Source organism: Toxorhynchites rutilus, chromosome 2 (genome assembly GCF_029784135.1).
Source record: "Toxorhynchites rutilus septentrionalis strain SRP chromosome 2, ASM2978413v1, whole genome shotgun sequence".
Taxonomy (NCBI): Eukaryota; Metazoa; Arthropoda; class Insecta; order Diptera; family Culicidae; genus Toxorhynchites; species Toxorhynchites rutilus.
This window is the reverse complement of record NC_073745.1, coordinates 13,040,642-13,064,022: the sequence shown is the minus strand read 5'-3', so window position 1 is coordinate 13,064,022 and position 23,381 is coordinate 13,040,642. Positions and strand designations below refer to the sequence as shown.

Sequence of the window (23,381 nt, the reverse complement as noted above, 5' to 3'; positions counted from 1 at the left end):
TTGGCTCTTGTTGAATGATCAGTGGACTGCACAACCTTTGGCCCGTGTATCTGTAAAGAGTGTGTGTATGTATTGCCGCGACTAAGTAAAAGTTTATCGATCGGATAGGAGGGATATGAAACGGGGTCACAACGAAGGAAACATCATTAAACGTTGACATCGCCGTTTCTGAGGAACAGGTATAGATGAAGCAGAAGATCAGGATCCCGGCTACCTAAGATATCCCGGACGGGGATATCCGATTGTCTGCCTTGTGCTCTCAGTGCTCTAGAGAGCTGAGAGCGAGCAGCATGGAACCGGATACACGACCAGACAATCTGTTCGATGTCGTGGTAGCCATCGCCACAATCACAAAGATTGTTTACTGCGAGCCCAATGCGATAGAGATGCGCGTTTAGGTTGTAGTGATTGGACATAAGCCGAGATATCACGCGAATGAAATCACGACCTACATTCAATCCCTTAAACCAAGCACTCGTCGAAACCTTAGGGATAATCGCACACATGCGCTGCAAACTAACGAGTGTGTCCTGACGAGGAATGTGAAAATATTCAGTATAGGCAATTTGCCTTTCAAAAAGTGTGCCTTCTGAAGCGCCCACCTTAGCTAGCGAGTCCGCTTTCTCATTCCCCGGAATCGAGCAATGAGAAGGAACCCATGCTAAGGTAATCTTGAATAATTTTTCGACCAAAACACTCAATAGTTGTCTTATTCTTGTTAGGAAATAAGATGAGCATTTATCAACTTTCATTGAGCGGATTGCCTCTATTGAGCTGAGACTGTCTGAAAAAATAAAATAGTGGTCGATGGGCAATGTTTCAATGATCCCTAATGCGTAATATATCGCACCCAGTTCAGCGACATACACGGAACAAGGATCTTTGAGTTTGAAAGAGGCACTGGAATTTTCATTGAAGATGCCGAAGCCAGTGGACCCTGGCTCCCCGACGGGGAATCGAACCCCGGTCTCCCGCGTGACAGGCGGGGATACTTACCACTATACTATCGAGGAGGATCGAGGTTCGTTCGGGATGCTCGAAACTATTCTGGCACGAACACCCGCCTTTACGTCCATGATGAGACAATGAGGTTTCATCAGCATCTGGGTGTACAGTTTCCGGGCCCGTGATTTTCCCACCATATTTCGCCGTTCGTCACGATTTGGAACCTTCTGCCCTTTGTACGTCTGCGGTCCCTCCCGGATTCAACCTTTCGGCCACATCCCTGACCAAAGCATCGGGATTCCGCTCAAACGCTTTCACGATACGCTTGCGGTCCTGATCACTAATAGAGGATCTATTCTGACCTCATCTCTTCTCTCGTTCGACTCACCGTTGACGACAGGATTTCAAGTTGCTTGCGCAAAATCAATTCGCAACGATGCCTTTCGGGTGGCGCATTTTTTTTTCATTTCAGCGATAAAAATATAGTGTAGACAACTCACTCTAAACTACTTCTACCCAAATTTTCAAGAGAAAATACCCAATGGGTAATTTTCTATAGCATTTTTCCGTGATGCAACTTGATTGGTGTCCCACATCATAGCAGAAAGGAGAATTATTCCATTGTAAAACACAGCCTGACTTCGTCCGGATAAATAAGATCTAATAAGGTTGACAAATTTTTGTGAGAAATTGAAGAAATTGTTTAACCAGTTTGCAATTTGACACTCGATCGAAGGTGAAATCAATCAGAAGCAGAATAGCTATACTTTTCTTATCTATCAGAATTGCATTTGGCGTGTTTGTAACAAGAAAATCAAGCAAGGAACAACCAGATCGATGGAAAATGCTGATTTGCAATTAACGCACACATAAGAAAACGAATCAATAAATTATAGACAATTTTTTACTGAACCTAACGTGACGATTTTGAGTTTCTTGCAGAGCCCAACTTGCGATCAAATTATTAAAAGAAGATCAAACTTAGTTTATAGATATCGTTTACATGATCTTGCAATGTTTGTTTTCAATTGAAGACGAATTGATGACAATAACACATGCCAAAGTCATATTATAGGGGTTTTGCAAAAAAACTGCAGTACAAACCATCCGTACTATAAATTAATAAAAAGTATAGTATAAACAGTATAATATTATTGTTATGATTTAATTATTTTTCTTCATATCCTATAGTTACATTTGGGTGCCTATTCTATCAAATTCCTTCTAAAAATCGTACTCAATTTGAGCGAGGAAAGTGACACCCATATCTGGGTGACATCTTTGTGGTGTTATAGAATAACTACGTCCACGCAACCATCATCAGCGATGAAGATAGATCCACGGTGGAACAAAGATCAATTCATCCATACAACTGCTCTGCTCTGCTAGGAACATCGGGCTGCTGTTCTAGTAATAACCCAACATATTAATATCAACTGTCTCCGCTGTCCGGTTTGCTGAACAATGGAACAACAGAAAGAATACCCTTACGCCTAAATGACTACCACTTTGTAATTTACCATAATGTAATGGAACAGAAAACCTAAAAAGGCCTAAATGGCTACTACTACTGTGTAATTTAAAATTTATAGAAACATAAACATATGTGCATGTACACGATTAAAATCCGGCTCTATTACAGCTTAAAAAGCTAATGAGTCTTATAAATAAATAGATGGGATAAAAAAAATGCCGTAGATGTGATTTTGAGACTGAAACTTCGAAATACCTAGTTTGCCATTGCAGTGTTTTTTCAGCAAATTAATGAAACGAACTGGTAAATTTCGGCAGCTTTATCAAATTATTCAAATGTTGAAGGGCTTCTTCGCAACTAGATTCGAAATAAAAGATGTTATTTTTATTACGAATCTAATTGTGAAGAAGTTCCACAACAGGCTGAGCCTTTTTATGATACACATTGTTTCATCGAAGTTTCATGTGACCTTACGAAGACGATAATAGTTTCAGTATTCGCCCCTCTACTTTCAAAACAGCGAATACATATTTCGTTCATATTTTCACAAACGGTTGATGGTTATGCAACCACTCTCGCCCATTAACCCAAAAAACTGGATGTATGAATGGGTAATTACCGGTTTTATCGCGGGTTGTATTGCTTTTTCGCTCAATTCAACCTATATTGCCATATATCGTGTTTGATCTGTTACCGCTCTTGGAAGAACGCCTCGGATGTGAAAGTTTTTTTTGTTGATTTGTTGTTTGTTTTGAAACATTGTGTGTACGTAAGAGCGCGTTTTTAAAACATTGCGTCTCATGAATTTAAGATGACCTGCCTGCCTTGTCAAAACGCGAATGCGATTATTCTTACCGCTTCCGGAAAGTGGCGAACCAGTGATGGAGGCGCCCTTCCTCGAACCAAACTCTGTGTGCCCCATATCTCGAGTAAACTAATTGCTCAAATGCACATTTCACGCACTTTTGCGCTCCACCGGCGCAATCGGCCCAACCGACGAGCCTAATTTGTTTCCCTTCCTCACACGTGTGTATGCGCCAGGGTATAATTAGCTAACCGCTCCCAAGGTTAACCGTCTCAGTTTGCAAGGTTGAAAACTATCGATCAAACCGAGCTGCTGCTGCTGCTGCCTAGGGTTCGAAGCTGTCGACGGGGAGTTGTGTTGCACTTCTCCTCTCCTAAGTACCTATTTGCTGAACAAAACACATCAACAACACAACATTCGGACCGTGGCTGCGGATTAATTCATCTACGCTGCTGTCCGGCGCCACTCCCCACAGTTCCCCACATGATAGAAGACTGAGGTACCCTTTAATGTTCTTCGGAGTACATGCATTCTCGTCCAAATGCGTGTTCAACTGCCAATCATCGGAGCTCTGAAGAAGTAATTAGCTACCGAGTTTCGCCGGGGTTCGAAAATTCAAAAAACATAATAATTGCACTACCTCTATCCGGTAATTATGATAATAAATGAATGTTATTACATTGTTCTTGCAGAGCGCGGGACGCGGTTAGAAGGGAGAAAATGCACAGACATTTTTCTCAAGATTCTGATAGGAAAGAAAGAAAAGTATCAAGTTTATAGTTAAGTAATTAATTACGTTACAATTAGTAGCCAGTCGGCGGGTTCTGCGGTCTCTGTTCCGTTCGCAATTTTAAAAGTTCTCTTATGGTGCTCCCGATCGATGTTCCGGCCGATGAGTGAAAAACAAATAGCAAGAAAATGACGATAGGCACGAAACGGTGATGAATTTATAATTTCATGCGCCCGCCTGTTGTTGCCGGTGCTCATCGTTTTTGGTTTTATGATGAAGCGCGGAAGAAGAACGCCAACTCTCACACACCCGCCACCATGCCACCCCCAGCAGGTGTGAATATGGTTAGAGTCGGTCATTCAATCAGTCAGTCGATTCGAACGATGAAGAAGACCACAAACGAACGAAATTTCTCGCACACAACACAACACACGTGAGATGTGGCCAAGATAATGGGATTCTTGAAAAAGCCTCCCGAGGGCTATTCGAGAAAAAAAAACAAACTCACAGAGATCGATGGTCTCTCGACGCGTATCATCCATAGCAATTAGGCCAATAGGTGGTGAGGTGCGAATGAGATGAGCAGACGTGGCCGAATCGGAATCGAGGGGCTAGGAGGAAATAGCTCAATTCGCGCTGCTCGCGATTAAACGCGCATGGGATGTCTGAAATGAATCATGCGCATTTTTTTCACTAGAGGAATGAATCATTGGATTAACCTCTGGGTGCGAACAATGTAGGTATTCATAATCAATCGGCATTAATAAGCAATCAAGAGAGTAGCATCAAGAGATTAGTGACAACCAGCGATTTGAGCAATTTGAGATATTTCGATATTCACCTGAGATATCGGAGATAATAAGGCGTGAATTGTACATTTGTACATTTTGCCACTGTACAGTGGCAATCAAGCGATTTAAAATACCTATTCCGTTATGTGGATGTCAAGATTGTGCTTTATCATATAACTAAATACCCATACGATATTAATATTGTACTGGAGTGTTAATCACAGTTATTTTCCACCTGTGATAGCCTGTTTTTTGTATCATTCAATTCCGTCACCTCAGCAAAGATAAAAACGTCCCAAGTAAGTCTCTGACTAAACATCATTTCGTAGTCTTCTCCATTGCTTTTCAGCAAGCCCATTATGATGAAATCAAACGTCATCGTTCCAAACCTTGTCTTCGTCTTCATCTAAAAGCCAAATGCGATATGCTCGCACCGTTTGATATGATGCTGAGCTTTTTAGTTCGAGTGTGTGTGTGTGTTGAATCTGGTTGTGGAAAATGCTTCCTTAAAATCGCCTAATTGCTGCAGATGGTATTGAATTGGTAATCTGGGGTTGCACCTAACGAACCGTAACAAAATTTGTTTTATCCAGGAGAACCCGCACCACACGCGCCGGCTCATGTTTTGTAAACACCGAGTTTATTCACCTGACTGAAGCTTTCTTCCTCTAATGAGCCAATAATTTTGGGCGGGCCACAGGAAACCACGAAACGTTTTTTTTTGGTTTCCTATTTACTATCATTCCTACGAACTGTGTGAATCTCAAACGCATAACCGTATCTGTTAGGAAACACTTTATGGGCTCCTTTTTGATATACGGCGAAGTTTTCCCCGTAGAAAACGGTCCCTGTCAGGCGAAGACGGGTAAATATATGATCGGTGATGCACGAGTGATATTTCCTACAAATACATACTGTTCCTCAAATTCATCCAATTTTCGGTTCGTCTGCCAGAAATGGTTTATTCGTGCATTAAAATCAAATTTATATTTTCTCCCGAATTGTGATGTTAATCATATAATTTATAAGTTGAAGGATGTGTGCATGTACGGCATACAAAACAGGGCAGTCTACGGCCGTAAGTAAACAATCGATCTGAATGTAAACATCGAATTGCATTTATTCGACCAAAGCAGATAAAAATCACTTTGTTTTCCAGAATAAAACGATTATATTCGTAGAATGAAGAATGGCACATTGAAATAAATCGAATCGGGCTAGACTGCATTCGCTTACACTTGTACACTAATAGATTGCTAATTAAATTGACAAAACCGATAGAAATTGCATCACGCAAGTGTCATTTTAGGGAACGTGAGAATAATGCCCCGTGTCACCATATATTTGTGTATACCTTGTGTGCATGCTTCAATATTTTCTCGTTCTTATAATGACATTTTACAAAATGTAGGTCGTTGTGTCCAGAACACGATCACCTTGTTAACGTAGGACTATTTAATTATTTTATTCAATTCACTTGTTTATCTCTTCTTCGGATATTATTTTAGAATACATGGAAATTTTAGTATCAACTCTCAACTGTTGCCTGGTTGTTGGTTCATTGAATTGAGAAATAAAAGTGTATCTCGCCACTACATTAAAGCCTGTTCACGTTAAATTTCGGTTAATTTTCGCGTACCGACAGTGTTGGATTTTGCTGCCGTTCGCGCAAAATGCGTTTGCGTACTTCCACTTGATTCGACGCCATTCTACCAAACTGAAGAAGAATGTAAACATGTTGGACATCAAAATAAAGAGGAGGGTTTCAGCTGTCATGTAAGTGAAATATTTCATTGATTAGTGATATATTTCATAAACTACACTGAAAGAAAAATGTCCGAAATTTAACGTGGACAGGCTTTAGTCGTTGTTGACTGCGTAGGTACAAAAGCAACCACAGATAAATTATTTTGGAGAATGGGCATTCAATTTTCGTTAAATTAGACCATGTTGTGTCAACAAACAGAAACTTTTCCAATTTTTTAAAACCTTTATTATTTATTCGTTGGTCGCTCAAAAATCCCTTAAAGTTTAATGCAATTCAATTACATAGCATGCAATAGAAATACGGAATTATCCTGCGTTTGATATTTCTATTGTTCACTATTAATCATACCTTCAATATTTATTCTTGAACTGAGCTGTATCTTTCTTCGCTTTAATTTAATATGGAAATGAAAGACCATTGACGAGTTAGCGAATTTTACATTGAAAATTAAGGGATTGTCAAACAGATTTCAGAAAATTTCCTCTTCTACTGGGCGCAAAGCATTGGATTTTGCTCACCTAAAAATAGTTAGTAACGTTAGAACTAGAAAAAATGGGACATGTTTTTGGATGTTGTACCCTTATTAAAAAAACATAGTCCTACGTCAAAAGTTTAAAGTCAAACCAGTAGTCAAGTAGTCAATCCTAGTTAAGTTTCATAACTTAACTAAGATTGTTCAGTAAGTTGTATCATTCGCTCGGAAGAGCCTAACTAATCTATGACATTTATCCGAATGCCACACAAATCCGTATGTTTTAAATCAGATGGTATTTTTATACCAATTTATGGTAAGTGGCATTCAAACGATCACATCTTTCGGAAAACAATCATTATCTTTCCGACAAATTGCATTTAACTAAGATGTTGAAGAATTGGATTTTTTGATCAATGACTGCAGATATGTCCTTATGAAAAATAAGTCGCAATTAAAATTGAACATATTGGTTTCTTCGTAAGAATGGAAGTGCTGCTCAGCCAGGCTGTGGATTATCGATAGGACTTGACACCATGTAGCCGAGCGTTATCGTGCAGCAAAATCGTGTCTTCGCTCATATTACGACCATTTTTACTTCGATTCTCGGCTCAAACACATGAGTTGTGTTCGACAGCGAGATCTTGTGATGGTTTTATGTGGTTCCAACTGCTCATAATATACAATGCTGAGTAGGTCTAACCTACTCACACATGTGGCATGGCCGTCAATGTCGGTTGATGGGTGCGGTGTTCCCATGATTTCTGTCGCTTTGAATTGTCGTAATGGATTCTCTCTTACATCCCAGAAACAATTCGATGGTAAAGCTTTTTCTCCGTTAGAGCAGCTCACAAACGAATGATGTTTGATGTATGTTTGCTTAAATTCGCATGGAATTCTTTTCCTGAAAGCCAAAACATACCGTAAATGTAACTTTGTCGATTAACTCCATTTTCTCGCACATAAACAACTGACACTAAGAAGAACTGTTAGTCGTAATAAGTGTGAATTGTGTACAAGTACCTAATATTACATTGTGACGTATTTGAGGGGGAACCCCTGTCTGGAAGGTCGGAAAATAATGAGTTTTCGTGGATTTTTTCGGATGTTACGAATAAAGTGAAGTGTTTGTGTATGTTGGTTTTAGTTAAGGTATATTTGAAGATGTGTTTTCCATTTTTTGAGTGAACGAATAATGATTATGACGCTGTTGACAGCTGGATGCGTAGATGCTGTCTGAAAATCGGTACCTTGTTGGTGGTATCGGTTCTAAAGCAACGAGGTGTCGTAGAACAAATTCCAATGAATATTTTGAAACTTTCGGACAATACCTAAAGCGTTACATAGGGGTTTTTAAAAATTAGAAAAATTGCCAAAACGGCGGTCATTTTTGTTAAAAATTAAATATTTTTCATGAAAAATCTCTAAATAGCGATTTTTAAGAAATCGAAAAAAAAAGATATCAAAAAACGGCTATGTAACGCCTTAGATAATTCATTTTTCCATGCTGACAAAATTTTTTAGCCAAATCGGTCCAGTAGATCCTGAGATATCGATACCACCAGTTGAATAACATGATTTCGAAAAAAAAAACGTGTTTAAAAATTCGTACAGCAATACTATATCCCTTGAGGTGACTTCATACCTTTGGCTGTAACTTTCCTACGAGATAAAATATCGAAAACATCCTTTTAGGGCAACATTTCTGAGGACATTAGCTTCCCAAAAGTGCAAAAAAACAAAAATTCATTTTTTTCGTTTTTTTCCAGACCGGGGTCCTCCTTTAATGCAACCTTCTTGACTAAACATTACAAAAAATCTGGTTGAAAAAAAAATGGAAAAAAATGGTTCCATTGAATTTTTTGCTTTATCGCAAAATCATTCCAGCACATTCCAAAATCTATTTCTCTGAACAAATCACGAGCCAAATAATTGTTCAATACTCAAATACTCATTTTATATGTAATCGGATAAATCTTTTAGGGCAGAAAACGGTTTGCGGTCTATACATTGCGTCAATTCACGAAGATAATTGCTTATTCAGGAATCTAATTGCTCTAATTGCTTATTCAGGAACTCCAGATGAGATGCAAATCATTCAGTAAATACGCTAGAAGTGAAGAACAGAAGAACTTCATGAGTTGAATTCATGTTTTAGTGCAGAGCTCAAGGTTTGATGTAGTAGTCAGGAATGGTTGTTGGCGATGGCCCTTCAAAGATTTATATAACGAACACCTTTGGCGCTCAAAGTGTGCTTCCTCACCTTTCTCTGAAATCCTGATTTGTGTCGGGCTAACACTCGAGTTTCGGCATTTGAGGCAAGTTCCGTGACGTCATTATAATGCCACATCTTTGGTTTAGTACCGTCATCCGGGCGCAAATTGATCACCGGAATGAAATTGAAAGACGAACTATTTTTTTCTTAACCAGACTACCAATGTTGCATCTCAGTTTTCTCGGAAACAGCTGAATCAAATTGGACACGATGAGCTTGATTTCAAATCCCATTTTGTTTCATTTGAGAACCCTTTAAAGTTTTATTGGAATGGCCCCCCACGGGATCCGGAGATAAGGCGGAAGCAGTGCCCATAAATTTCAGAGTCCAAAACAACACCCGCCTTTTGGAATATCAAACTTTATGATTTTTTTCAAAACTAGCTTAGTTATGATGAATTCAACCCTATATGATGTTATTGACATAACCCGAATATATTCCGGATCAGATTTCCGAGAGAAGTAACCTCTTTATGACCAGAAACAAATTCTGTCGGATGACGGGAACTTCATCAAACGTCATGGTTTGTCAATATTATTTCATTGGTAATCATCTTAAGGGTTTTGGCCAAATTAGGATAACCCGGACGGTCTCCAGCTCGAACGAAGCTCAAATTTTAGATCGAGATACGAGAAAGGTACAATTACACCTTCAGGTTGATTAAATCATATTTGATTGCTATATTAGATTTTTGCCATAGGTGAAGAAATCAGTCAATTTTACCCCAAAGGTATATTTTGAAATTTCCCACTAATAATTTTCCGAACCAACAGTTAAGGAAATAATTTTTCAACAAAACATTTCATAACATCTTGTGAGCTTTGCACCAGTACTGATTTTTAAATAATTGGTTACAGATTAAACAAAACATTCCGGAAATTTTTACTTTTTTCTGAAAATCGTAATCAGTTTGCCACCGGTTTACGGTACTTTAATATTTTGTGCCCAATTGTCGTTTTAGTTTTGACGGATTCAAAGCTCCACCACTCACACAACGTTGTACAATGGTTTAGCGACTTCATTAACCGGTGGAATTATGAATTCGCATTTTATACATTCTTCGCAAAACTCCTATTTTTGTATATTCAATGTACAAGAAAAGTTATTCAGATACTTCCCAACTTTTCCTAAGTATTTCGCTGCATCGGTGAGAATGACAGAAAATGAGAGACCAACATCTATCCCAGCGAAATGATGAGTACAATCCAGCAAGCTAAGTTTTTCTTTCGTACTCCCTTTCTTTAGATCTCCTCATCTCGTATATTTTCTATCTCCTGTAATTTCTAGCATACATGTGTTGTTCTGCTGACAGGTGTGAAGGAGTTTTGTTGTGTTGTGTATTATATACGTTGTCGCGTAACAGTCAAATTATCCTATCTACGGCGTGATTTGCCCGAAAGGTGTGAAAAAGGATTTGATTACGTCACTCTTCTCTTTGCATCGTGTATCGGGATGATCGGGATTTCAAATTGATTCTGAATTCCAGACAAGATTTGTTTTAAGAATAGTTTTGAACTGTTTTAGGACCAGCGCTCCTCCGTCGCACCGCTTGGGGCGGCGGCTATCCCAACGCATCCAAACGGAATTCCATTACTATGCAATGTTTTATATTTCGAATTTTTATTAGGAATTGAGTATTTTTAATATTACCTTGTTGATAGTATTTGGCGTGGTTAAAAATGAAACGAGATGTGTTCCTCATTTGGGATTAAGTTTTGTTTCTGTTTAGCATGCATGAGAAAATTCGTTGATTACACATTTAAATTCATGTTTTTGTATTCCAGTTTGCAGAGTTCGACCTTCCGGTATTTAATTTTCGAGTTTTCGTCTCGTCGAACAAAGGAGACCTTTTCAGGTTACCTTCCAATATCTTCAGCCGCTATGAAATGCATTTGATCTCCGAATTTTATTTCGTCGAATAGAGGAGATCTTTTTGGATCACCCTTCAATATCCTTTACCGCCATGAAATGCATTTTCCGATCACCCTTTGATATCTTCTTTTTTATGTTTCGTCGAGTGGTTGGTAGTTCGCGTTCACATAATCAAATCACTTACCACAGTGAATCCTGATTCTTACCTCTCCCACTAACAACTATCCCTTCCATGATAATCACTAGGGAACCACGCTATAGAGGCGACCCTTCTGGCCTTCTGGCGGCGATTATCATACTATCATTCCTTCCCTTTCCCTGGTGACTGTAAGGACGTGGCCGGGGTCGTTATTGACCATTTAAAGTTCGAATCACCGAAAATTGCACATCGAGAATGATTTGCTAGTCCCAAGCGTCATACTGAGTGTTCTTTGTGCAATTTGGTTGGTTCAGGTCAACCAACTTCCCAACTTTTACTAATAAATAATCTTCCTGAATACTTCTTTGCGAAACTTTTGCTCTTACTGCTTTGGATCGATCATCTCAACGAGACGTTTACTGACGTTACGTAGCATACCCTGCGAATGTAAAGGCGCGTCCACATTATGCCGAATGATGCCGATCGGCCTATACCAGGCGGCATATTCGGTTCGTTATGTAATGTAGACGCCACATCGGGTTCACGAAGCCGTCACGAACATACGAAGCACAATGTCGTTAACGCTAATTTACTTCGTTTTGTTTTGGTTCGACTTTCTTGAACCGGACCCACTTGTTTCGGGTTGGGTTCGGTTTGTTTCGAAACGGTTTTCGGCACGTCGACAAGCCCGGGCTGTATGTCCACATTTAGGCGGCCAAGGCCGCTCGGCGTAATGTGGACGCGTCTTAGCCGTCCGAACGCCCGGCGCTGACACGGGAGAATACGGAGTGCGAAATTGGTTCAAACTTCAGAGCCTCTTCAGTTGCTCTAACAAGACAAACTCGCTGTTGTTAGATTCGCCGATCATTTTGAATCACGAGTTTACGACGATTATCGTCTTAGGCAGTGATCGGGCGCCCGCTGCGTGTTCTGTCAACAATCAAGACCTTACCAGGTTGGCAATCAAGAAATTTTATTGCTCCTTAATTCACAGTAGACCTGTCAAAAGTATGGTCACAATAAATAGCCTGAAACGACGATGAATCTCACTAGGAATCACTTTTTTAGCAGTTCGAGTTCGACAATCATTTTCGATGATTCTCCGCAATATTGGCACAATTGGACATTTCGCCGATGACCAAAGAGACCAATATTTCGTACCAAATGACGCAAAACCTTGGGTTTGACCGAAAAAATCACGAAACAAGTGTACGCAAATATCACGGACGACCTGTTTCGGGCTTATTAGGCGTAACCGTCGAGAAATTTTGATGCGATAAATAGCGGTCAAATGGCATCAACCTGTGCAATCTTTTCTGCCGCTTTTCGGGCAAGCAGCAAACTGGTAATCTCTTTTTTTGCGTACATTTTCGAAAAATGAACAATCTGAAAAACAATGAAATACTATAATAAAGTACACTGCAGGAAGAAAAACTGCAAAATTTGAAAAAAAAATATTTAAAAAAACGGAAACATAATAAAGACATATTTTTAATGGACTTGGTAACCATAAGACTGTACAGTCAAGTTGCAAGAGATCCACCTGCTCCAATTTCTAACATGGGTGGTGTACCGCTAACGAACTATTATTTACGCCACCCTAATGTCAACAGATGACCTACACAAAGATGACCTCGGTCAACAGATGTCCTACACAAAGCATCCTAATGAAAGTTGTTCGAAGCTCGTCCCGGTTGAACGGCAGTTGAGCCAAAGCTAGCTCCACAATAATGGATGATAAGCACTGAACCCACTCTAACCTTTCGGCCATGAAAGTCGTCATAATTTTGTGGGGTCTGAAGTGACTTAACATGATTGAACTCCTTCCAATAACCACGGTTGACCAATGAAAGCGGTTCAAATTCAAAATCCCGTCGATCAACATTTGATTGGCGCCACTCCAGTGTTCGGACACGATCCATCATCAGCGTCACCGTCATTATATCATCAATGGCACCAACATCAACACCGATAGAATTCGCAGCTGCGCGCGGCAGTAAAAGGTGCGAAACAGCGTAGCACTCGCTACCGGAGGACCCCCTCTACTCCCTTCTACTGCTTCGCGCTTTCCGCGTGGCACGGGGCCCGTAAAGTGTGTGCGGTTAGTGGTTGCACTTGGCGGGTGATAACGAGCGCAAATTTAGCGCCACTTGCTTACAGACATGCGAGCTATTTTGCCTCCTCGGCGACGAAGGCGACGACTATTACAACTACGACTTCAATCAACGACGACGACGATGACGATGATGGCGACGATGTGTGCGCGTGATAAAGTTGGTCCAACCCCCTGGAACCACTTGTTTTTTGTTTTTTTGCCCACCCAAAAGAGGCCACATTCGGAACATGCAGTTAATAGTTTTTAATCTAATGAAGCGCACTATTTGTGCGCGTCAAAATGGACACCGAATTCCACACAAACAGACCCGTGGCGACGGCGGAAACGCCTGGAGCACACGCGAGGTGTGTGGACCAAACGGACGGACGGGATTATTTATGTTACTCAGCCGGAGTGTATTTTTCTCTGCTCTGGCGTGTATTTTTTTTCTGGTGGTCTCTAAGCTAGGGTAAATAGACGAAGTTTGGTCCATGTGATGCGTTCGGTTCTGCGGTCCGCAGCGCATGGTCTGCAGCAGCTCCGAGAGATAGAAAATGAGCGATAATGGAAGCAAGCGCGTATTCCATCTTTTAGTGAGTAAATAAATTTTATTTATTTTTTCACTCCAAACAGTGCTAGAAAAATTGAACGGCTAGCGCAGGAGATGGGAAAAGCGGGATGCGGGGGGGGGGGATATGTAAATAAAAGTTTCCATTTAGTGAACGTGAGCCAAAAGTACTGTTTTCAAAAGTACTAAAGTAAACAAATGTTCCTCGAAGATAGCAGCTCGAAAGGCGAAAGCAAACCGCGGGGAATGGAATGTGTTGGTTATCAATCGAGAGATTGATTGAGTGCAGATGTGATGATTTGTGCCACAATGGGAGCGTTTGAAGCATCACAAATATCAAAATTTACTTGCTGCCAATAGTCCAACAATTGTCGATGAAATGTAACGAGTTAGAAGAAGGGAAAAAACCTGTTAAAGATTAACCATAATCAGAGCAGAAGAAATTTAAGACCACCTTCCCCGAGCGATCGAGTAGAAAAAAATTACGGGAAACCGAATTGTCACCTCCAACAAGCCAGTCAATCAATAACTGTCAATCATCACAATATTAACAACCTCAGCAGCGGCAGCGCTAGCGCAGCTTCACACCACACCACCATTATTATCGCTTGTAATCAATCAACAGGTAAACAGAATCAGTCCCTTCCAAATGCAATCACGTCCATTTCCACCCTTCGCGCACGGAAATGTGTGTATGTTTGTGCGCGCGCGTTTGTGTGCTTGGCTGTCAGGAAATTGAGATTAACGTGTTTCAGAACGGTGCGGAAAAATCAGTGTTAGGGTCCATCGGCCAGACAAATTACGGGAACGGGAAATATAACGAACTTGAGACACCTCACGCGAGACGGCACTTGTTTGCTCGATCATGCGCCCCTCAAAAACGCGCGCGCGTTTTCTGCTTCAATTTGGTCAATACCAAGCCCATCGGGTTTCATTACTCTTCGGTGGCGACAGGGTAATCAATGCTAAATGCCAGATCAAACATCCAACACTGGCACCTATAAACACCATCATTATGAAGCCAAAAAAGTGCGAATGAGATAGAAAATCAAATAAATGAGATATAAATACAAGTGCGACAAGAGATATAGCGCAAAAAAAAGCGGACCCCTCGTCAGCCAAGCGTGAAAGAGCCGAGTGGGAGAATTGAAGCTGTTGGCTGTCATAAGTGATTGAGCAAATGACTGAAGAGGTCTCGTGTGGCGGTCTTTTGTGGATCGAGTTATGCGAGAAAAAAACGGGCAAAACAATGTGCAATAATTGTAAGGTTTTATAGTTGTTTTTTCTTTCTGTAGCCGCAGTGGAACACGTTAATTTCGATGGGTTGACAACAACACTGCGCATGTTAACATGTTCAAGTTCGAGCCTCGTGAGCTTGTGTGTGCGTATAATTAATAAGGTGTCCTATGTTCAAACTGCTAGTAGAAAACATTCCACTTGACTACTGTAGAAAACGGAGATTCATAGAAAAAAGGTATACAATGCATAATGGGCTTCCATTAGAGGAATCTGTCACTCTGACACTTTCGACTCACAGTGAGTTGACAGCAGACACGGGCCAAAATTTATCGTTTTCTTTTGTGTTACTGTGTGTGAAAAGCATATGTTTACCAACACTTTGTACGAGTGCGAAGAGCAAAAAACGATCTCTACTTAATAGGAAAGTAAGCGAACGAAATACATATAACTGATAGACTCTAATCTGATAAATGTAATGAATATTAATTAGGTTTTAATAAACTGAAAACAAAATCGAGAGACGATGGGCGAACCGAGGAATTAGCAGAAAGAAAAACAAAAAATATCGAAAACTGAGATCAATAACGAAGTGCCAAACTAGTGGCTTATTTATTTATTTTTACACATATAAATATGAGATTTACCAGAGATGAAAAACTGAAATCGCATTAACGAAAAAACGTGTTTTAATGTTGTTGTTATCGACTCCGCACTAAATCAAGTCGCCAAATGTAGCAAATATACACACGCAACCATGCATTCTCGTATAGATTCGAGCGAAGTAAAGCAAAACAAGACAAAAAAAATGCCAGCTAAACTCTTCCCTCGAGCACAAAAAAAAAACCAAACGACGTCGATGACGATGACGACGGGGGTGGCGAACTAACAGAAAGCAACAACCTCAGAAGAAAATCTGGTTATCTTATGTTATTGTTTGACGAGCAGCAAACAAGACGATAGAGGAAGAAGAGAAAAAAAACAAAACCGCGCGCCATAACCGAAACTTCTTACTTTATCATCTTGTTAACATATATAAAATAAAGGATAAAAAGCAAGAGACGCGCGAGATAATAAAAACTGAAAAAGCGAGTCACTAACGCGCATACATATATAGTAAAAAACACACACAGACAACTTCACAGGCAGATACGATTATATGCTCTTCGCAACACGAGAAAGCAGGAAAGCCTGAAAAAAGAAAAAAAAACGATTTGCTACCATCAAACTTGTCTAAACACAGTCCAAACTTTAACTTCGATGGTCGTGAAGAGCCTCACTTTAACACTTCAAACTTTAGCGATGTTACACAATTTGAATAGCAAATCGTCAATATTTCGTGATTACAAAACCTTTACCATGCTTTGCCAATCATTTTGTGTAGCACGGAATGGTTCAAGTTAGGCACGCAGGTCAACATATCGCGCGATGTTGGCGATCACGTCCGCTGATGTTCTGTTTTCTAGGGTTCTGTGTTGTGCCCAAACTTCCATCTTCCAATGATCTCCGGCTAGCGCCCATCAACTGTAACCCGCAAGATCATAGTCGTAATGACCTCTCCCCGGACAGTTTCCCCTTCCTATCCCTCTTATCGGCTGCGGCTCCTCGGAAGCAAAACAAGAAGTAGACATTTAAATGCACGTCCTTCTCCTTCCAACCCCTACCCCCTTTTCGAGTCCTCTGTTGGAAAAGTGCGAACGGGAGGGACACGAACAAGCAAAAGTAACGACCGCGAGGAAGGCGCACCAAAACGAAACGCGCTGAAGAGATATAAAATAGTTTTTATTTACTTTTTATTATTTAAATTCCTCCAATATTTAAATAAGGTTTATAAAAATCACGAAACAAAACCGAGGAGGAGACGTCAGACTGAAAAAAACCAGTAAAAAGTAGTGAAGAAAAATGTCTCACCAGAGTGAACAAACTCTGATCCTAATCCAAACGTGACAGAGACAGAGAAAAAAACAGATAGAGTGAGAACCAAACAAGTGCCTTGTGATTGTGGTTGATAAGTGACCAATGACGCAACACCACCCGATCTTGCTTTTATTCCTTCCCTTCGTCACAAAAAAAAAAAATAAAAACACCTGGGAATTGTTAGAAACTAAGAACTGAATATGCGAAATACAAATCAATACAGTACACGTCTGTGAAAATATTAAAAAAGTTACAGTTGAAACTTTCAAAAAGTTGCTCTTTTTTCTGTAAACAAACTGTATCAAAATGGTTTCTGCTGTTTATTGTGGAATTAAAGGAAATGTTTCACACATCTCTAACAGCGAGTAGATGAATGAGTGCGAAAAAAAGATTGTATGTGTGAAAAGATCATCCGTAGCGTAGGGAGCATATTTTTCTACTAATTTTTACTATTGAATAGGTAGTTAAAAACAAAGTATATATATAAATATTGAAACAAATGTGGCGTTAAAGGAACAAAACGTGAAGAAGAAATCTTTAATTATACATAGTTAATGAATGATGAAAACACTATTTGGTAACTGTAAACAGTTTTTTCTGTAATAAACTTCCAATAGCGATAAGAAAACAGCTGTGTAAATAAAGATAACATTTATAATATTTAAAAATATGAATAATTTATTTTTATTGTTCCTAGGTAGTGTGTCAGCCAGTGTGCTCGAATTAATAGGTAAGTAATCCGAAATACTCCCACTTAAAGGTAGAGAGAATACCTTTTTTTAAATGTTCCACCAAGGCCACCCACGCTTCACCGTTCTTTGCTGTGCGCGGAGCCTATCTCGTTCGAGTATTCGCTTCTGATTTAGGCTCACAACCAGAAATGGTGACATGTTAACACACACACTGGCTATTAAATTTTTACTCGTTGCTGCATATTGCTGCTCATAAGCAAGCTCCGAAGCTCTTTTATAGGATTTTGAACGGTTGCACGACATACAATCACTTGGACGGAAGAGCTCAAGCCTCCCCGAGAGGTCTCATAAAACACGGTATCGTAGCGAACCATTTAATTTAAACGTAATAAAAAATAAACACGAGTGTCGCATTCAAAAAGTGTCTTTCGGTATGCTGAGACTGAGTTTAGCACTCGATGTGGATGGAGTTTGACTAGTGCGGAACCATTTAGCGTGTGAGTTAAAGTTTGGAACAGGTTCAGCAGAAAAGAATAGGATCAACTAACCTATCTACACTCCAGATTGGAGGCACAAAGAACCGTTTTCGCTAGCAAGACAATAAAATTGAAGGTATACACAGTTTATAACCAAAACATGTTGACATCCGAACCACATATTGCAACCTTCCCCATGGCATAGTTTGACAGGCATTTTTTTTATTTCACAATCATTTATTTCCAACGACCTTAGTACAACGTTCCTGAATCATCGTTGAATAAATCAAATTAAAAAATTGTAGAATCAGAAGAAGCTTTTTATTTGGCAACATATGTTTCACGAGCCTCGGATCGATTTAATTTCGAGGATTTGCTAGATTTGAGAAAGAACTCTTGGCTATTAGGAAAAAAGCAGGCTCGGAACCAGATTCTGAACACGACTTACAACCCATTTCGAACAGCCCAGAACCCTCTGATGTATGGACAAAAACAAAGTAAGTACGTCATTAAAGATATTTATTTTTTCATTCACTGCATTTTTTGTTTCGGAGTAAGGGCACACGACTATCAACGTTATAAATAGTTAAAACTTTATATCCACTACACAAGAATCTGGGATTAGAAAACATTCTGAAAAAAATATCATGTTAGTTCATTTAAAAAAATTGAATCCCTAATAAAAATGAGCTGAGAAAATAAAACAGAAAGCTTAAAAAAATATATATATTACGAACTTCATGCCAACTCATCTGGCTGTTGGCAGCACCATCTTAGAAAGCAGCGAAACGTTGTGGATGTAAGCGCATGGGTCTTTAGAGCAACTTTGGATACTAGAAATATTTAAAAAAGAATTAGACTACTTTTTTAAAAAAGACAATTTTTTTTTTAATTTTTTCAAAAAATTATTATTCAAAGACAATAATACCAACCATTCGGGTCAAAGGATAAAATGTGGAAAATTATTTAAATTTTCATAAATAAATACCATTTATTTTTGAAAAAAAATTATTTTGAAAATTAAAATTCAATTTTCTCAGAAACGATTTTTTTCAACTTCTCAAAAAAAAAATATGAATAGCTCTTACAATTTCCAACAAGTCATCCATACATCGGAAGATGGGCACTTTTACAGGGAAAAAGTTGTTCAAACAACACATTTTTCATGTTTTCTTTGATAAAATTACAAGTAATCCAAATTTTGTTTGAAGTCAATATAGCAATATAGTGTATTCGACGAAATTTTTAGATCTCATTAAAATATGAACTTTCGTCGAAGACGAAATTGTAGGGAAATATTTATATTTTCATTAGAAAATATTAAGTAAATTGTTTAAAACAATATTTTGAAAATTAAAATTATTTTTTTCCGAAAACGTGTTTTTTTTTAAATTCTGCAAGAAAATAGATATGAATAGCCCTTACAATGTCCACACATACATCGGAAGATACACTTTTACAGGGGAAAAGTTTTTCCAACAACCACTTTTTCATGTTTTTTTTGAAAAAATACTATACAACATACATATAATATAATTTTTTTTGTGAATTTTTAAAAAATATTTTTTTCAGAATAATAATGTTTTGTTTTTAAAATAATTTTTTTCAGCCAATTTTTTTTTGATTTTCGTATTTTCTTAAAAATCCGTCGACCAACAGGTCATCGTTCAAGAAAAATGCGCTCGTTCGTTAAAGGTTAATTAAATTGGTGTGAAGTCCCAGTAGAATAAAATGGCTTTTGAGAGACTCGCTGGTATAAAACATATTAAAAATAAGCTAAAAAGCATTTATTTTATTATCTTGTTAAAGTTTCTGGTAGATCATACTAATGCTACTCAACAAAGAATGTCGTGTAGATTTCCTTTGATCTTTGATTCTTTGAAACTTTGAATCTTTGAATCTTTAAATCTTTGAATCTTTGATTCTTTGTTGATTTTGTTGGTTTTGTTGGTTTTATTGGTTTTGTTGGTTTTGTTGTTTTTTTTAGGTTTTGTTGGTTTTGTTGGTTTTGTTGGTTTTGTTGGTTTTGTTGTTTTTTTTGGTTTTGTTGGTTTTGTTGGTTTTGTTGGTTTTGTTGGTTTTGTTGGTTTTGTTGGTTTTGTTGGTTTTGTTGGTTTTGTTGGTTTTGTTGGTTTTATTGGTTTTGTTGATTTTGTTGGATTAGTTGGATCTGTAGAATTTGTTGGATTTGTTGGATTTGTTGGGTTTGTTGGATTTGTTGATTGTTTTTATTTTTTTATTTTTTAAGGCTGCTGAAACTTATTCGTTAACTTTGGAAAGTTCTCTTATTTTGTAAATTGTACATTTCTGTTTTTTATATATAAATGTCTTGTGAGTTAATTTGCTGGAAAGTTTGTCAAAAAGAAATCAAACCATAGTCGTTCTCTTTCAGCGAAGGTGTAAATATCTCTTAAAGAATGAATTTAAAGGGTGTGTCACATCAAATTGCATCACGGAAAAAACGCTGTAGAAATTCGCCCAGTAGACCGATCCTTTTGAAAATTTTAGACAGTAAAATAAAAACTATTAAACAACTTTTGGCATTTTCTTTTTAATCATACTTCGAGCCCAAGCCCGTATGCTCGCACCTTCCTCTTTACCCCGTCCATAAGGTTCTGTACAACGTCAGGTTGTAGTTTTTTTTGAACAGAAATCCATTTTCTCTTGAAGTCCGCCTCCGATTTGACAACTTTTGGGTTCTTCCGGAGGGCCTGCTTCATAATCGCCCAATATTTCTCTATTGGGCGAAGCTCCGGCGCGTTGGGCGGGTTCATTTCCTTTGGCACGAAGGTGACCCCGTTGGCTTCGTACCACTCCAACACGTCCTTTGAATAGTGGCACGAAGCGAGATCCGGCTAGAAGATGGTCGGGCCCTCGTGCCGCTTCAATAGTGGTAGTAAGCGCTTCTGTAGGCACTCCTTAAGGTAAACCTGCCCGTTTACCGTGCCGGTCATCACGAAGGGAGCGCTCCGCTTTCCGCAAGAGCAGATCGTTTGCCACACCATGTACTTTTTGGCAAACTTGGATAGTTTCTGCTTGCGAATCTCCTCCGGAACGCTGAATTTGTCTTCTGCGGAGAAGAACAACAGGCCCGGCAGCTGACGAAAGTCCACTTTGACGTAGGTTTCGTCGTCCATTACCAGGCAATGCGGCTTCGTCAGCATTTCGGTGTACAGCTTCCGGGATCGCGTCTTCCCCACCATGTTTTGCCTTTCGTCGCGGTTAGGAGCCTTCTGAACCTTGTATGTACGCAGGCCCTCCCGCTGCTTGGTCCGCTGGACGAATGAACTTGACAAATTCAGCTTATTGGCGACATCCCGGACCGAACTTCTCGGATCACGTCTAAACTGCTTAACTACGCGCTTGTGATCTTTTTCACTGACGGAGCATCCATTTTTGCCGTTCTTCACCTTCTGATCGATGGTTAGGTTCTCGAAGTATCGCTTTAGTACTCTGCTGACCGTGGATTGGACGATTCCCAGCATCTTACCGATGTCCCGATGTGACAACTCCGGATTCTCGAAATGAGTGTACAAGATTAATTCACGACGCTCTTTTTAGTTCGACGACATTTTTCCAAATTTACGAAAAATTGACAGTGAAGCATGGCCAACGTGATCTATACACTCTTATCTGATTATAAAACCAAAGCTGAAGATATAATTCCTAAAAATTAAATTTCTACAGCGTTTTTTCCATGATGCAATTTGATGTGACACACCCTTTACCTGCTTAGTGTTGTGATTTCTATTTCTTGTTGTGCTAAAATTACCTAAAAAATAATAGTCACTTCATAATCTCATCAATTTTGTTTTACATTTGAATCAGAGCTCGATTCAGGGCATCTTTGTAGATAAATGTATTTTACGTTATATGGAAAATCATGTTTGTAACACTATCGAAAAGTGATTGGTATTTTATTCTTTTTTCTCGTAGAATCGCCTACACTTTTAATCAACGAAACATAAACTCAAATCCACCTGTTTTTCTACCAAGATTTTTTCCGAAGTTTTTTACGCAGACTTTTATACAAAATGAATAAGTACTATGCAGAATGGTCCAGGCTGCGCATTTTTAGTGAAAATTAACATCTAGAGCTCGACAGTTATTCTCTAGACCAAAACCGTCTTCGGACAATGTTGTTACATATGATACAGCTTTCGTTTTTACGTTGTCAAAAATAGAGTGACAAAAATTTTCGATGAATAAAAAATCAAACTTTTTCATCTTTATACACAGAGAAAAACATAGGGTTGAATTAGCGGCCCGCAAAGCTTATGCGATTGAGCCTTACAATTAAAGGAATTGGAAAGAAAAAGAAAAACATAGCTCGACAATATTGTAGCCTCAGTTATTGTGTAGGTGTCACCATTAAAAACCGTTTTTTCTATAACATTAACATTTCAAATTTTATATGCAAACTGTCTTCAGAAGACTTTAGAGCTTACCAAAACAAACATTTTGCGATACAGAATTTGTCAATATATCTCTACTCTACTCAAAGTTATTGACTTTTCTTCCACAAAAATACGCCCTCTTCGTTTGTCTTCTTTTCTGGGGCAAACATATAAAACGGTTATTGGCGGCATTTGAAAGAGCATATTTGGCTCTACATAATGTGACATTTTCATATCTTTTTTTTTGTATTTTAGTAAACTAAAATTGAAATCATAAACTTTTGGATTAAATCATTTGAGAAGACAAGTTTGGTATAATTTATATATTAAATATTGAATATAATATTAAAATAGAATTTGAAATATAAAAGTTAGAGCAAAAAACGTGCTTTTATGGTCACCCTTATACTACATAGAACAAAAGGCGCTTAATCGATCATATTAAAAGATAAAAAAAAGTTCTGCGAAGTTGATTAAAATAACTGGAACTATAATATTGTCGAATTATGTTTATCTCTATCTATAGAGATAAAAAGATTGATTTTCTATTTCACCAAAAATATTGGTCACCATAACTTTGACAACATTGAAATGGACGCTTCATCATATGTAACAACTTTGTCGAAGAAAGTTTTTGTCTAGAGAATAACTACCGAGCGCTAGATTAAAGTGACCAGATGGTCAGAGGTCTAACGCGGGACACAAAAAACAATACGTTATGTGAACATA

The 23,381-nt window shown here is 38.7% G+C and overlaps 1 non-coding gene across 1 annotated transcript; it reads right to left on the bottom strand.

Annotated features, from left to right (window-relative positions):
• Positions 1-941: 941 nt before the first annotated feature.
• On the bottom strand, positions 942-1,013 carry Trnad-guc (transfer RNA aspartic acid (anticodon GUC)). The gene has a single exon. It is a non-coding gene; the product is annotated as a tRNA-Asp (tRNA).
• Positions 1,014-23,381: the final 22,368 nt, after the last annotated feature.